The sequence below is a fragment of the Culex quinquefasciatus genome, chromosome 3 (assembly GCF_015732765.1).
Source record: "Culex quinquefasciatus strain JHB chromosome 3, VPISU_Cqui_1.0_pri_paternal, whole genome shotgun sequence".
NCBI classification, from domain to species: Eukaryota; Metazoa; Arthropoda; class Insecta; order Diptera; family Culicidae; genus Culex; species Culex quinquefasciatus.
This window is the reverse complement of record NC_051863.1, coordinates 150,764,200-150,779,207: the sequence shown is the minus strand read 5'-3', so window position 1 is coordinate 150,779,207 and position 15,008 is coordinate 150,764,200. Positions and strand designations below refer to the sequence as shown.

Here is a 15,008-nt window from a genome sequence, read left to right as displayed (position 1 = left end):
ACAAAGTTGTAGGAAATTAAATTTTCTAGAAGAATCTCACACTTGGGCAATTTGGGGCGAGACTCGCGCCACCTGATGCCATAATCCTGAAGCGATGTTTTTCCCCACACATTGTTGCGATTTTCCCCATATAAACTTCAACGCTAAAAAGCGACCCCTTAACCTTAACCGATTTGGCTCAACATTGGCACAGTTACTAATTATTGCCTAAAGAATCGAGCAAGGGGTATTCAAAATTTTCATTTTTTCTTGTCACCCTATTGTGGGCTCTTTTTGATTTTTTGAACCACTTTCCAATTTTAGGTATGGCTTTAAATTGTACTTATTCTTGATAGATAAAAAAATATTGATATTGCAAAGTTTAATTTTTTTTTCATAAAACTCACCTGGTGAAAGCTCCTCCGTGACGGTGTCCCTGGCAGACACCCATGACCATCCTTCCACGATCACCAGCACCAGCATCCAACAGACAGTTCTGGTCTTCATGACTACCCCACCAAGTTTGTTCACAGAATACACAATTCCAGTAATCACTCTTCACAGCGCTAACCGTAGATATTCCGATCCGTTTGGAATTAAATAACACTCACTGGGCGCGTCAGTCTGCAATGATAAAGAGAGAGAGAGAAAAAACAGAAAAACCCGGCTGTATTAAATGATGATTTCCACGTGGCAAATGTTGAAAAGTCAATCCGCAAAACCCGCCATTCCCGGATTTTACCCGAGCTTTCCCCGAAGCAATCGATAAATCTGATGTAATTTACTGCCCCAGCACAGCGGCGGTGGCATCGAGGTCAATCAATCGTGACGTATGGTGCTCGAGGAAACCCTCCAGACCAGACCTATACAATTCGTAGTGATAGACACGTGTGTGTGTGTGTGTGCAGCACACGTGGTGCAAAGGAAGGCCACAGTTTTGCTGCACAGAGAACGTTTAAAATTTTCCAATCATGACGAGAGAGCGAGCCTGGAAAAACTGTCAAAAGCAGAAGGATTAATCGATTTATTATATGCCTGCTAGCTTTCAATCTTCCGTTTCTTTCAAACTGGGCATCATCTGCCCAATTCTGGGAGCACTTGGAACCTGATGCCAGTAAGAAGACGAAAAAAAAACACAAATCCGTCGATGCATGTCATGTTTAGGGGTTGCCAGAATATTGAAAATCTTTCCACCCCTTCTGGAAGCGGAAGCAGCTTCCATCAAACGTAGGTCGAACTGGAACGTGATTCTTTTACTTGAGTTATGAGTTTCGAGGGATGGAGGAGAATGAAGCTGACGACAAGGGACTAGGGATGGTCAGAAAAATCAGGGGGTAATTCTTCGAACCCTCTTCGATTTTCCTGAGACATTGCATAAACGAGAAAATATGTTCTTTGAACACGAATTCAAGTTTCATTTGTAGAGTTTTTTTAAATAGGTCCTATAATCATATGAAAGACAAAAGCTTATAGGACCTTGTAAAAAAAAACTATTGTATTCTGATATCTAGTAACGGAGGGCCCGCCCTTTAATTTTTCTGGATTTTTACTAAGATGTTATTTGTAGCTCGAAATCGTCAAAAGATAGAAAGTTTCGAAAGAAAACGAATTTTTCGCATCGCTTCGCTTCGTTAGAAGACCGTGATTTCAGCGGATTGCAGACTGGATTTCGCCATGTTAAGTGATGATTGTCTAAATTAAAAAAAAAAAAAAACAAACTAATTTTTCACCAAAAAAGAGAAAAACAGATTTAAAATCATTTCCCGTTATTAAACACTTTTTAAGGTAAATTTAATGTACTTTTCAAATCTGCGATGACCCACATAAGACATTTTTTATTTTTTTCTTTGAAAAATGTATCAAAGTTCCACAAGAGCAGACAAAAACAACGATTCATAAATGGATTGTATTTATTCTTCACGAGTTATTTGTTTTTTGAAAAAGTGATGACCATTTTTTGATAATATTTCGAAGTTGTCACCCCTAAAACTGATTTAAGTGCTGTCGAATGTATTTTTTTTCGAAAAAAAAACCGCAAATTTTGCATCAGAGTGACCCTTTTGGCGTTTTTTTCTGGCTAGTGCATTGCTAGAATTAGGGAATTTTATCTGAAAAAATATATAGGTACACTTTTGGACTCAACTAAACTTGGAGGGAACGTTCATCTTTCGATAGTTATCAGAAATCCCAAGTTTGGTCCTAGTTGGACCATCCCTCTATTTTTTGCTCAGCCCTCTTTTTGACGATTTTCTTAAAAACTTTTTTTTTCTTTATATCATAACTTTGCAACTATTTGAGTAAAAGACGTTGTTCAGGTTGCTTTTTATAGAAAATTGTTCAAGGAATTCGATAAAATGCCCCCTTAAATTATATTTTAACGTTTTAAGTATTGAAATTCAGTTTTGACCAATTTCTTATATTTATATATTTTTCAATTTGTCACCATCGTGTTTCCCGGACAATTTTACATAGAAATAAATGTTAACCTCAAACTAAACTGAACTATTGGCGCTATATCTGTAAGCTCATACATCCAATTGAAATGTGACCAAAGTCAAACTTATGGGAAATTGGACGAGCTTTCCGGTAAAAATATTTTCGAGACTGAAAAATCAAGTCTGTCACATAGAAATTGCCAAAAACCATCATAAAACCTATTTTTTCAACATTTTTGTTTTTAAAACCGCTGTAACTTCACAAAGATTGGACTTAGGACCATGGTCAATATGGAGACTTTTATGTAAAATTGTCTGGAGAATCGACTTTCGAGTTCTGTTTTTGAAAATTTTGACGTTTAAAGCACTTTCAAAAAAAAAAACAGTTTCAATAAATGATTTTTGTAATTTTTTAGGTGAGTTGCTCCATCCTGCATTTTTCGTGAGTCTTTTTGTAATATCTTAGGCTATTTTCACAAAAAAAATTAACGAAAAAAAAACGTGGGCTCACCTTCAAATTTGACTTTTAAACTTAAAAATCAAAAATCTTATAAAAGTGGCGTGTATTTTTGTTTCAGTGTATTTTTTTCGGAAAGCCCGTCAAATTTCCTACAAGTTTGTCTTTGACCACTTTTTGATACGATGCAACGGCTTCGAGATACAGAAATATTTATATTCCGAATTACAAAAATATTTAAAACACTTACACCCTTCTCAAATGTCATTATCGTGTGGAACTGGCTCCATATACAAAAAAATGGCTTATATAAGCGTAGGATAACATGTCTACAAAGTTTCATTGAAATCGTAGAGGGTCGGGTACAACCGATTCCCTATTCGGCATGGAATTGCTCCTTATGAATTTCGATCCGAAACAAGTTTCTCACATATAAAAACCAAACTATGCGGGATTCATCCTTTTTTTGTTAAAAAGTACACCATGTATAGATGAACGTTCCCTCCAAGTTTGGTCCAAATTGGTGAAGGTCGAGTCCAAAAGTGTACCCAGTTGACCTGGAATGACCCATATTTGGATGGTGATTTAAGAAAAAGCCAAACAATCAAGCAGTGCACCAGCCACAATGAAGGTCCATGGGGCAAAATTGGCTGAATTAAAAAAAAGACTTTTAAAGCAAAATTATGTTTTGAGGGTGACAACTTCGAAGAACCAAAAAACCAAAATCATCACATTTTCAATAAACTTTATCATAAAATTCGGATAACTCGTAAAAATCGAACAGACGGCTTGATTTATGCATACAATTTTTGGCTTTGCTCTGGACTATTGCAGAAGCAATTTCCCATCAATTGTTTTTTCTCAATATTTTTGACAGTTGAGTTACGAGATTGGGCAGCGATTAAAAATATTTTTTTTTGATTTCCTCAATGAAAAAAAAAAAAACTTTTTTTCGTAACTGAGATACAGGCATTCCACATATTCGGAACATCCACAAATTCGGAACACTTTTGTGATAATTTGTCAATAGCATGCCAAATGCATCTTTTCTGTTGGCCTTACTATTTTTAGGACCTTTATTTGGACATTCTCTTGCTATTTCTTTAGTAAAAGTAGTACTTCTAAAACAAATAAAAAAACTGCATCTCAAGACTTTTTCATTCAGAGCAGCAAAACACTGCCTTCATATTGCATGTTCCATAATTGTGAGATGTTATTGTGCCTCCCACAATTGTGAAATACCTAAATTTAACTGATATTTAAAAAAAAAGTTATCAGACCATTCATAAAACACAACTAAGCTTGAGTTTCGTTGGTTTCAGTGCATTAAGTCATTATTTTGTAAAAATTATGTACTCATGGAGTGAACCGATGTTTGTTTACATCCGTAAGAAAAAAGTGTTCCGAATTTGTGGATTTCAAGGTACAAAGTTTTTCTTCAAAAACTTGATATAAAAGTTAAAGTTTGCAGTTGATCGCAAGAAAAGCTTTCAAATGAAGGTAAAAGCGAATCATTGAGTTCAATTATCGATTTGCAATGATTTTTTGTTCTGAATATGAGGGATGACTGTACCCACCAAATGTATATCTCGTTACGGATTCGAGCTACAAAACACATGAAAAACGTGTTTTAGAGAAAAAAAAAAAAAAAACAGAAAAATGAAAGGAGTCGTACCGCCCCACCGTCACGAAATACCGAAAAATGAACCTCGGATTCGTGTTCAGTGATCAAAATTACCCGCTAGAGCAAAGACTCAAGGAAATCGAAGAGGGGTCAGGGCAACCGTTGTATAAGTTGGCGGAGGATGACCACAATAAGAATTTCCAATTTTGTTTTCTTATTGTATCCACCTAAAAGTGATTGCATGACGAAAAGACGATTGCCAGTAAAAGTCACGACCAAGCTTGATCGTAGCATAGCATGGCATAGCATCTATATTAATAATAATTAGAATAAAATTCTTGCTTTGAAACAAAAGACATAAAGCATTGAAGAGAAATTAATCGAATTTAACTGAAAATTTTCCCGGTTTGTCGTTCGAATTTCCGAGTGTTTCTGGTTTTTTCCACCTGAAAAAATGAACAATTTTGTCTGTAAGTTTCTTTATTAATTTCTTTTGAAACTGTTTTCAGATCCTCAATCTATCTGTCTTATCGGCAAGATTCTTTAAAAACCTATCCAACGATGAGCGCATAATAGATTCGGACAATGTTTTCATCAAAATATCTTAGATCCGGCCTCGAAAAAGAGCATAAATAATACTTTAGTGCTTATATCTTTTGATAGAGTTGTCAGATCATCATGTATACATGAAGATGGGTCTAGGAGGTAAAATTTGGAAGCTTATTTTTCGACTGATTTTATAGCTTTTCCAGGTGAGGAAGGCAAAAATAGCTAAATAAATTTTAAAATTTCTAATGCACACAGCATACCCAACATTATCAGCATCCAGGACGGCACTCAATATACGTGAGTACCGTGTAAAATAAGCGAGCAAAATCAGGAATGATGAAGAGTTTGGCATAAAACGAACCCAAACTAAGAGGTTTCTTGTTTCACTCGCAAAGCTCGTGCGCACACACACACAAAATAAAAACACACATACACGTTCACACACACAGGAAGCATCCTTCATCGAAAAGAGTGCAGCAAAGGCAACCAAGCGTTGTGAAGTGTGTGAGTTTGTGCTGTTTTTTGCGTTTTTTAGTTTGTAAAATGTGTACATTCCTCCAGTGAAGGGCATCCTATTTCAAACAATTCGATGCTGTTTGTGTGAGTGTGTGTTTGGATAAAAGTGTGTGTGCTTAAGGTAGCTTTTACTTGCTTGGGTTGGAGCAAATAAGTAAATAGGGATTAGCGCCATTGTTCTGCATGCTGTCATGTTAAAACATGATTTTTTAGTTTGAAGGTAAATTGGTAATTCTCCGTCAATTTTTTGACCCTGATTACGAATCCTAGGTCCACTTTTCGACATCTTGTGACGGTGAGCTGTACGACCCCTTTCATTTTTGAATATTCGAAAAAGACGTGTTTTTCAATAATTTGCAGCCTCAAATAGTGATAAAATTTAGTGCTCAAAAAAAATAAATAGGATAAATCTGTAGTTTAAACACCGTTCAAATAATTTCACCATAAAATAACTTCAATTTCGGAGGATTGAAAAACTTTATGGTTGTATAACACCTCTTTTCGATGGATTTGGTCTCATGTTATGTGAAAAGTGGTAATTTTCCCAACTTTGAAAAATAAGATTGAACTTTTTTGTGACCCAACCTCAGTCAACATTCCCTGATGTAACATTGTTACTATGTACTGCTAACCATATGCCACTACTGGAAAGATCGAAAAGTGAAAGATAAAACGTATTTTCATCAAAGTGCCACGAGCACACTTTGCTGATGCATCCAGCTCAATTGATGTTCTTTCAAGTGCGGAACGGAATTTTTAATCTTCTGCTCAATCCTCTGATGGACGGCAAACTGACGTGTCTTCATTTAGCAAACTGCACTTGAAGCATATAAGAAAGTTTTTCGCCACAAATTAGAACAAAATCTAAACAGATGAGAATGGCACTAATGAAGGTTCCGTTTGGAAACTAAACAACTTCACTCTTTTCTTTTTTTTTTGTTGGGATTGAAGCAATTTGCAAATGCATTTGCCACAAAGATCAAAAGTCCCAACGATGACCATCCTCCTCTCCGGGCTAGTGTGCAAGTCAAGCGAGAAGCAAGAATACCTAAAACTAGTGGCTCAATTGAAAACTATCATCATCTGAGATCATTCCTGCCGAATGGAACTGCTGCCAGAAGGGCGAAAATATTCATACACTCATTGCAGGACAAAGTTTTATCTTAATGATGATCTCTGTCTCTGTGTGCCATGGTCGTTTGGACTTCTTAAGGGGTTTTTTTTTGTTATAGTTTTTATTTTCTACAGAAACTTAGTAAAAACCCATTTTTAAACTATAAATTAGTGTAATGTTAAGATTTTTCCACAAAACACTTCAATCGAACTTTAACCTTGAAAAGGTACCAGATTTTTACAAAATTTGAAACTATTTTTTCCCATAGAAAATCAGCCCGTACAGTAATACTGAACTGGTGAAGGGCGAGATAAAGCGAGTCAGTTCAGCAAAGTAGTGAAAGCATGGAAAACTATTTATTTTGATGATCCCATGATGATGATTGCACACACAAAGGCAAGCCGTTTTGGGGTTACACTCAGTTTGGAAAAAATAAACCAACCACACTTATGTTGGAAATGTAATCCGAAAAGCCAAACTAGGGCTCGAAATGTTGGCAAAGGAGACTCGGGATGGGTTCATTTCTGGTCCTGGAAGGAAAAAAAGTGGGAGAGAGGGGCTAGTTTGATTTGAATATGATAATTTGGACAGACAGTCGAAAGTTTAACTTCAGTCCTGGTGAAGTGGAGAAATGTGGTACTGTTTTGAAGCAATTTAGTCAGAATGCCATATAAACAACAAAAACAGATTTTATGGGAATTAATGTTAGGAATGAGCAAATCTCAGAAATTTCGATCATTCGATTTTGATTTTTGTATTTTTTTATTTGGCTGAAACTTTTTCGGTGCCTTCGGTTTGCCCGAAAAAGCCATTTGTTTGGCCATATAATTTTCCATACAAATTTAGCAGCTGTCCATACAAAAATGATGCATGAAAATTATAAAATCTGTATCTTTTGAAGGAATGTTTTGATCGGTAAGGTGTCTTCGATAAAGTTGTAGGTATGGATAAGGACTACACTGAAAATAAAATGCTACACGGAACTAAAACTTGATTTGCACACAAAAAACATTATCTTGATTTTTTTTTTTCATTTTTTGGTTTGTATTAGAAAAGATCAAACGCCAACTTTTCAGAAATTTCCGAGTTGAAATTTTTACCGAGCTATGAGTTTTTGAATAAAAATGACTTATTTTTTCAAAAATTGGACACATTGGTCGCAATTGTTTTTCAACTTCATTTTATGATGTAAAATCGAATTTGCAATCAAAATGTACTTCAGTAAAATTTTGATAAAGTGCACCGTTTTCAAGTTGTAGCCATTTTTACATAAGTTTTATTGAAAATAGTCACAGCTATTTTATAGTTTGCTTTTAAAATTTGTTTATACGATCCATAGTTGCTAAAATTTTGCCATTAAAAGATTTTAAAACAGGAATATTCTGGAGCAACATTTGAAAGGGGCGGTACGACATTGCTCTTACGGCCTTTCATTACACGCATTTAAACGCGTGTAAATGGGACGAAAGGCCGTAAGAGCAATGTCGTACCGCCCCTTTCAAATGTTGCTCTGGTATTGATGTTTTCTAAGCCTCTTCCAAACAACTCATCATTTTCTAATGTCGATATCTTAAAAACTAATGGTCCGATTTTAAAAGCTAAAATATGAAACAATTTTCCGATCTCTTCGAAAGCAATATTTGAAAAGGACCAAACATTAAATATAATGCCTTTTTGAAATGTTAGTTTTCATCAATTGGTCAATGATTTTTTGCACATTGCAACTACATAACAACTTTTGCATTTCTGAAAAGTTGTTATTTGATGTCCCCTAAAACATATAAATTATTTTTACCGTGTTTAATTTGATTTCAGTGTATTCCTTAACCATACCTACAATTTTACCGTAGACACAAAAAAAATCCTTCAAAAGAAACAGATTTTTGAATTTTGGTTTATCATTTATGTATGGACAACTGCTAAATTTGTTTGGAAAACTATATGGACAAACTAATGACGCTGAATGGCTTCTTTGGGCAAACCTAGGGCTTGTGTTTTTCATGGCAAAAGTATCGAAATTACGCGGCATGCCAATTACAAAACATTCAAACATCACGGCAATTTCACGGTAATCTTAAAACTAAAAATAAACATACAAATGCATTTTATTAGCAATTATAAACAGAAAAGTGTCTTAACAATTAGCAGTAGTTTAAGGTACAAAATAAAACCCCCTGACACGAATAATTTATTTAAAAAAAAAGGAGATTTGAAAAAAAATCTTGGGATATTTTGAAGTATTTTCGTCAGATGAATTTTAGATTTTTTTGAAATTAGGTCTTACAAACAAATGTAATCAAATCTAAGGTGCGAAAGGGATACACTCAGTGTTCACAGTTGTTTATATGAGCTATTTGTTCATGGTTGTTTTATATCGTTGATTAATTTAAATAAATTTTCCAAAAAACAAAAAAATATGTTTTTTTACATTTTATTTCAAATTGATTAATGTTCTCCAAAAATGATTTTGGAATATTGTGTAATAAACAAACAATCTGCATTTTGTTGAATATTCTTATTAACAATATACTCTTAACATAGTTGTAGATCTGATATGGGTAATTCTCTACCAACTCACACGAAATCGGGAAAAGTTGCCCCGACCCCTCTTCGATTTGCGTGAAACTTTGTCCTAAGGGGTAACTTTTGTCCCTGATCACGAAACCGAGGTCCGTTTTTGATATCTCGTGACGGAGGGCGGTACGACCCTTCCATTTTGAACATGCGAAAATGAGGTGTTTTTCAATAATTTGCAGCCTGAAACGGTGATGAGATAGAAATTTGGTGTCAAAGGGACTTTTATGTAAAATTAGACGCCCGATTTGATGGCGTACTCAGAATTCCGAAAAACGTATTTTCATCGAAAAACACTAAAAAAGTTTTAAAATTCTCCCATTTTCCGTTACTCGACTGTAAAAATTTTGGAACATGTCATTTTATGGGAAATTTAATGTACTTTTCGAATCTACATTGTCCCAGAAGGGTCATTTTTCATTTAGAACAAAATTTTTCATTTTAAAATTTCGTGTTTTTTCTAACTTTGCAGGGTTATTTTTTAGAGTGTAACAATGTTTTACAAAGTTGTAGAGCAGACAATTACAAAAATTTTGATATATAGACATAAGGGGTTTGCTAATAAACATCACGAGTTATCGCGATTTTACGAAAAAAAGTTTTGAAAAAGTTACTTTTTGCGTTTCTCTTTGTTTCGTCGTCCGTGTCTGTCGCGGGTGACCATGAACGGCCATGATCGATGACGACCAACTTTTTCAAAACTTTTTTCGTAGAATCGCGATAACTCGTGATGTTTATTAGCAAACCCTTATGTCTATATATCAAAATTTTTGTAATTGTCTGCTCTACAACTTTGTAGAACATTGTTACACTCTAAAAAAAACCCTGCAAAGTTAGAAAAACACGAAATTTTAAAATGAAAAATTTTGTTCTAGATGAAAAATGACCCTTCTGGGACAATGTAGATTCGAAAGTACATTAAATTTCCCATAAAATGACATGTTCCAAAATTTTTACAGTCGAGTAACGGAAAATGGGAGAATTTTTAAAACTTTTTAGTGTTTTTCGATGAAAATACGTTTTTCGGAATTCTGAGTACGCCATCAAATCGGGCGTCTAATTTTACATAAAAGTCCCTTTGACACCAAATTTCTATCTCATCACCGTTTCAGGCTGCAAATTATTGAAAAACACCTCTTTTCACATGTTCAAAATGGAAGGGGTCGTACCGCCCTCCGTCACGAGATATCAAAAAACGGACCTCGGATTCGTGATCAGGGACAAAAGTTACCCCTTAGGACAAAGTTTCACGCAAATCGAAGAGGGGTCGGGGCAACTGCTGTGTGAGTTGGCGGAGAATTACCCATATGAAATACGTTTTTATTTGTAAACTGCTTTCAAAATGCTTTTGAAAAATCTTTTAAAATGTCGGAATTAAAAAATAAACCATAATCTAATCTAATCTAATGAGACCCTAGCGCAGCTAATCTTTCCAAGGGATCCTGGAGAGTGCCTTAGGTTAGATGACGCCTAGAACTCTTCTTGTCATTCATTATCATTTGTAGTGCGCCATTGCATCGGAATGCATTGAAACATCACAAGCGTTAAAGCGGCCAGGTCTACTGCGTAAAGCCGTATCGCAGAGATGATCCGTAATTGGGTTGAGTTTGAGCACAGAGTGTTCGAACAACAACACAATTCTGAATCGACAGGGGAGGAAGAAGCGTGGAGACACACCACCATACGTCAGAATTAAAAAATAATCCATAAAGGCACTAAGTAGCGATTCATCAATTGAATACATCAAATTTCGCGGCATTTGCATTTTCTTTCAAATAGTGTTGATTAATGTTCCATTTCCCGGTATTTCCCAAATTTCACGGCAAGGGTTGAATTTCACGAATTACGCGGCATACCGAAAGCACCAAAAAAGTTCCAGCTGGATTAAAAATACAATTATAACAATAAAAACGTTACTTAATCCACCCTTAGGTGGTTGGTGCCTTCCTCACATTCGAAAGGTCATTTAATTACCTATCCAAAGATAAGTCGCATGATATGTTTGGACAACGTTTTCATCAAAATATCTGAGATCTGTCCTCCAAAAAGTGTATAAATAATACCTAAGTGCTTATAACTTTTGGTAGGGTTGTCAGATCTTCAATGTTTTGAACGCGTTGGAAAGGTCTTTTGATTACCTATCCAACGACAGGTCGCATGATAGATCCGAACATCGTTTTCATCAAAATATCTGAGATCCGGCCTCCAAAAAGTACAGAAATAACACTTAAGTGCTAATAACTTTTTGGGTTGTCAGATCTTCAATGTATTGGTCGTTTTGGAAAGGTCTTTTGATTATCTGTTCAACGACAGGTTGCATGATAGATCCGGACAACGTTTCTTCATGATATCTGAGATCCGGCTTCCAAAAAGTACATAGATAACACTTAAGTGCTAATAACTTTGGATAGGGTTGTCAGATCTTCAATGTATTGGTCGCGTTGGAAAGGTCTTTTAAATACTTTTCTTACAAAAACCACCCTTTTTAAATCCTTCCGGACTTTTGTTAAAATTGTTTTTTTTAGCATAACTTTTGAAGTACTTAACTAAACCGTATAATTTTTAATACCGACTTATGGGACCTCAAGACGGATCGAATGACGCCAAAACGGACAAAATTGGTTTAGCCAATGTCAAGATAATCGAGTGACAATTTTTTGATCAACATCCCACCACACACACAGACATTTGCTCAGAATTTTATTCTGAGTCGATAGGTATACATGAAGGTGGGTTTAGGAGGTCTAATTGAGAAGTTCAGTTTTCGAGTGATTTTATAGCCTTTCCTCAGTAAGGTGAGGAAGGCAAAAAGACCGATTGCGTAGAGAATTACTCGATTCGATCATGCTTTTTATTTCCTTTAGGGGCAGAAAGGAGGGGGGGGGTGAGGGGAAGGAGGGAAGAATGGACCGCCAAAGAAAAAGGCCCCAAAAACATTCAAATTTATGAATTCAAAGTAGTATGTTTTAAGATGTTCCTTCAATAGTGTATACTTGGTTGATGGAAAAAATACTAAAAATCTGTTTTTGATGCACTTTAAAAAAAGGGTTTTTCAACTAACGTGATTTGTGAAGCAACTAGGAGTGAAACAATCTATTAAATTCAAATTTAATAAATTATGATTGTTTAAGGCAGGAAAAGAGTGGCCCATCCTGCACCCATGTTGTTTTTAATTTAACACTTCCACCACCAAGCCTCGTAATGATTTGAAGGTTCCGTTGGTGTTTGTTTACCTCGAGAATAGCTCACGATACCATTCTATGTATTGATCAAACTTTTTCAACCCTTCTAACTTTTCAGGAAGCTTATTTAAGAATCTCAAAATAAACAGAGTTTATGTTTTTGTGTTTGTCACTAAATTTACATTTTGCTCATAATTCGAAAAATACAACGAATTCAAACGTCGTGTTCGGTGTGGCGATGTTATTTGACGTCTTTTATAGAACCCTTACCTAATAGTTGGTCTAAATCCATTCTAAAGCCCAAACAAGGGTGGCCCATTCTGCTCCCCTGCCCCTATTCCATCCAAGACTTTTCCATTAGCAAATTCTAGTATGATACTAGAAAGTGTCACTATGTTGGGAAATTTATTCGAACATGGGCAGTACATTCCCTTTAAACTGCATACTTCGATTCTCTTCATTCCTCGATATTTTCTCTTGTTTGAAGTATCTATTCCTCGACGGTCCCTTGGAATCTTGTTGCTTTAGAAATCAACTCTCGTTATCAATATTTTCACTTTCTCATGGCTTGTAAAGGCATTTTTCTATGTGAAACTAAGCTTCGAAAGGCGTTTGACCTTTGTTTGTGTTAGTTTGCTTAACTTTTCCATGATTCTCTCCCATGTTTTCAATCAAGTCTTTATTTTGCAACGTTTTGTTTACTAATGATTCTCTGCTTCGATGGTCCTTTGAATATTGACAATCAGAGAGTCGACTGCATCATGTAAAGTCGCATAACCCTTAGTTCATCAATTATAGAATAACTCTCGCTTACTTTTTCGACAGGTCTTATGTACATAACAAACCCATGGCGCATTGGTTGTTTTGAAAAAGTACTGTAAAACTTCACTTTTCATGACTTAAACATAAGCACCTAGGCTTCCAGAGCCAATTTCACCCTCTCGATTGCTCGCTACGGTTGCACGAAAATCAAAACAAATTGGCATTTTTTCCCCTAGCAAAACCCTGCCCACTCACACTGCAAATAAACTGCATGCACACCTTAATTGGATTTGCTCCGCTGATTCTCGGGCTCCAGGTTCGATTCCCGTTCCAGGTCAGAGACGGCCTTGCAATTAGCAGCAGCAATACCGCGTACCACGTGTCTGGAGGTTTGTGTTTTGTTCAGCGAATCCTTTTGGTTTTTCCTGACACGGCGACGGCACCAGCTGAGATTTTCCACTCGTCAAACATCAATAAAATGTGCACACACACACACCCACACAGCCACACTTGGATTACGCGAAATCAGGATGCGGAGAGAAAGAGCGAACAACAATAAACACCGAAAATGCCTTCACACAAAAAGAGCTTGCTATTGACACCAACACTTGCACTGGCTATTGTGCCGAGCGAGAGAGAAACGAGCGTCGCGACGCTGCTGAGAGAGAGAGAGAGGATAAAAGATTTTCACTTTTGCAACTGTGTTGTTGTTGTTGTTGCTGTTGAAGTTGCAGAAGGGGTGCTGCTGCTGCAAGGTTCTGTTGATATTTCACTTTCACACATCCAAACAATGGCCTGCTTGGACGCACACACACACACACCTCCTACAAACGCGGGGGTAGTTTCCGTTGCGGAGCGCGAGGGTGGTTCCGAGAGAGCGTACGCTCGCGAGAGAATTTTCAGGATTTTCCTCGTTGAGTCTTCCTTCCTTCCTGGTACACCAAACGAAACACACACACAAACGGGTGGAGGGGGAAACTTTTCCGCAACCTTCCGACGAGAACTGGGTTCAGGCCAAAGTGAAACGATTTTTCCAACACTTTTCCAACCCGGCTGCTTCGGAGTAACGGTACACCTCAAACCAAGCCGGATGTGGGTCTCAGCCGAAACACTCGGGAACACTTCCGGACCCCCTGCGGGTGGCCACTTTGGATCACTTTAGGCCACTTTTTCGCACCAAACGGGAACGCAACGGAACTTGACGCTATCACGTACCACGGATCACCAGCAAAACCAGACTAACCACCGGAGAGAGCAGGTCGGTTTGCCAACCTCGACCGCGGCGGAGCCACCGTCCCGAAAGTCAGGGACGTCCCGCCAAGGAGGGGGCTAATTAATATTAGATACCACCGAAAGGTACGACATAAATTGGCACTACTCCGAATTTTCTCAACAACACAAAGCTAACACGACACTATACATCAATCCTAGCCTAACAAATCCTGAAACTAGCGAATTCGGCCACAACTCCGGAGACAATACCGGGCTAATCACGTCAACACGACTCCGCGCAATCCCACTTCCTGTTACGTCAATGGCGGTGGCCAATGGATTGCGTGAAAAGAGAGGATGAGAGGGAGAGAAACGGACAAAGAGCAGAGAGCAGAGGATCCTTGCTTTTAAAGGTGTGTGTGTGAGAGCAAATTGTGTATCTGTGCGGTATGGGATAGGGTAAGTACAACAGATGCGCAAAAATATCGCACCTTCCCAGCCCCAGCAGTGTGGACGGGTTGGGTTTCAGAACGGAACAGAAGCGGGCGAGCCCGGTGGTACAGTGGGATTGACTCAAGGCTTTTACTTGATAATGTCCTAGCGA

The 15,008-nt window shown here is 37.0% G+C and overlaps 1 long non-coding RNA gene across 2 annotated transcripts; it reads right to left on the bottom strand.

Moving 5' to 3' along the window:
* Positions 1-388: 388 nt before the first annotated feature.
* LOC119770721 lies at positions 389-14,666 on the bottom strand. Of its 2 annotated transcripts, none has more exons than XR_005278963.1 (3): positions 14,014-14,666; positions 13,472-13,850; positions 389-603 (listed from the first exon to the last, which is right to left on the bottom strand). It is a non-coding gene; the product is annotated as an uncharacterized LOC119770721 (long non-coding RNA). The 2 variants fall into 2 exon arrangements; XR_005278964.1 differs by having other exon boundaries at positions 13,472-13,847.
* Positions 14,667-15,008: the final 342 nt, after the last annotated feature.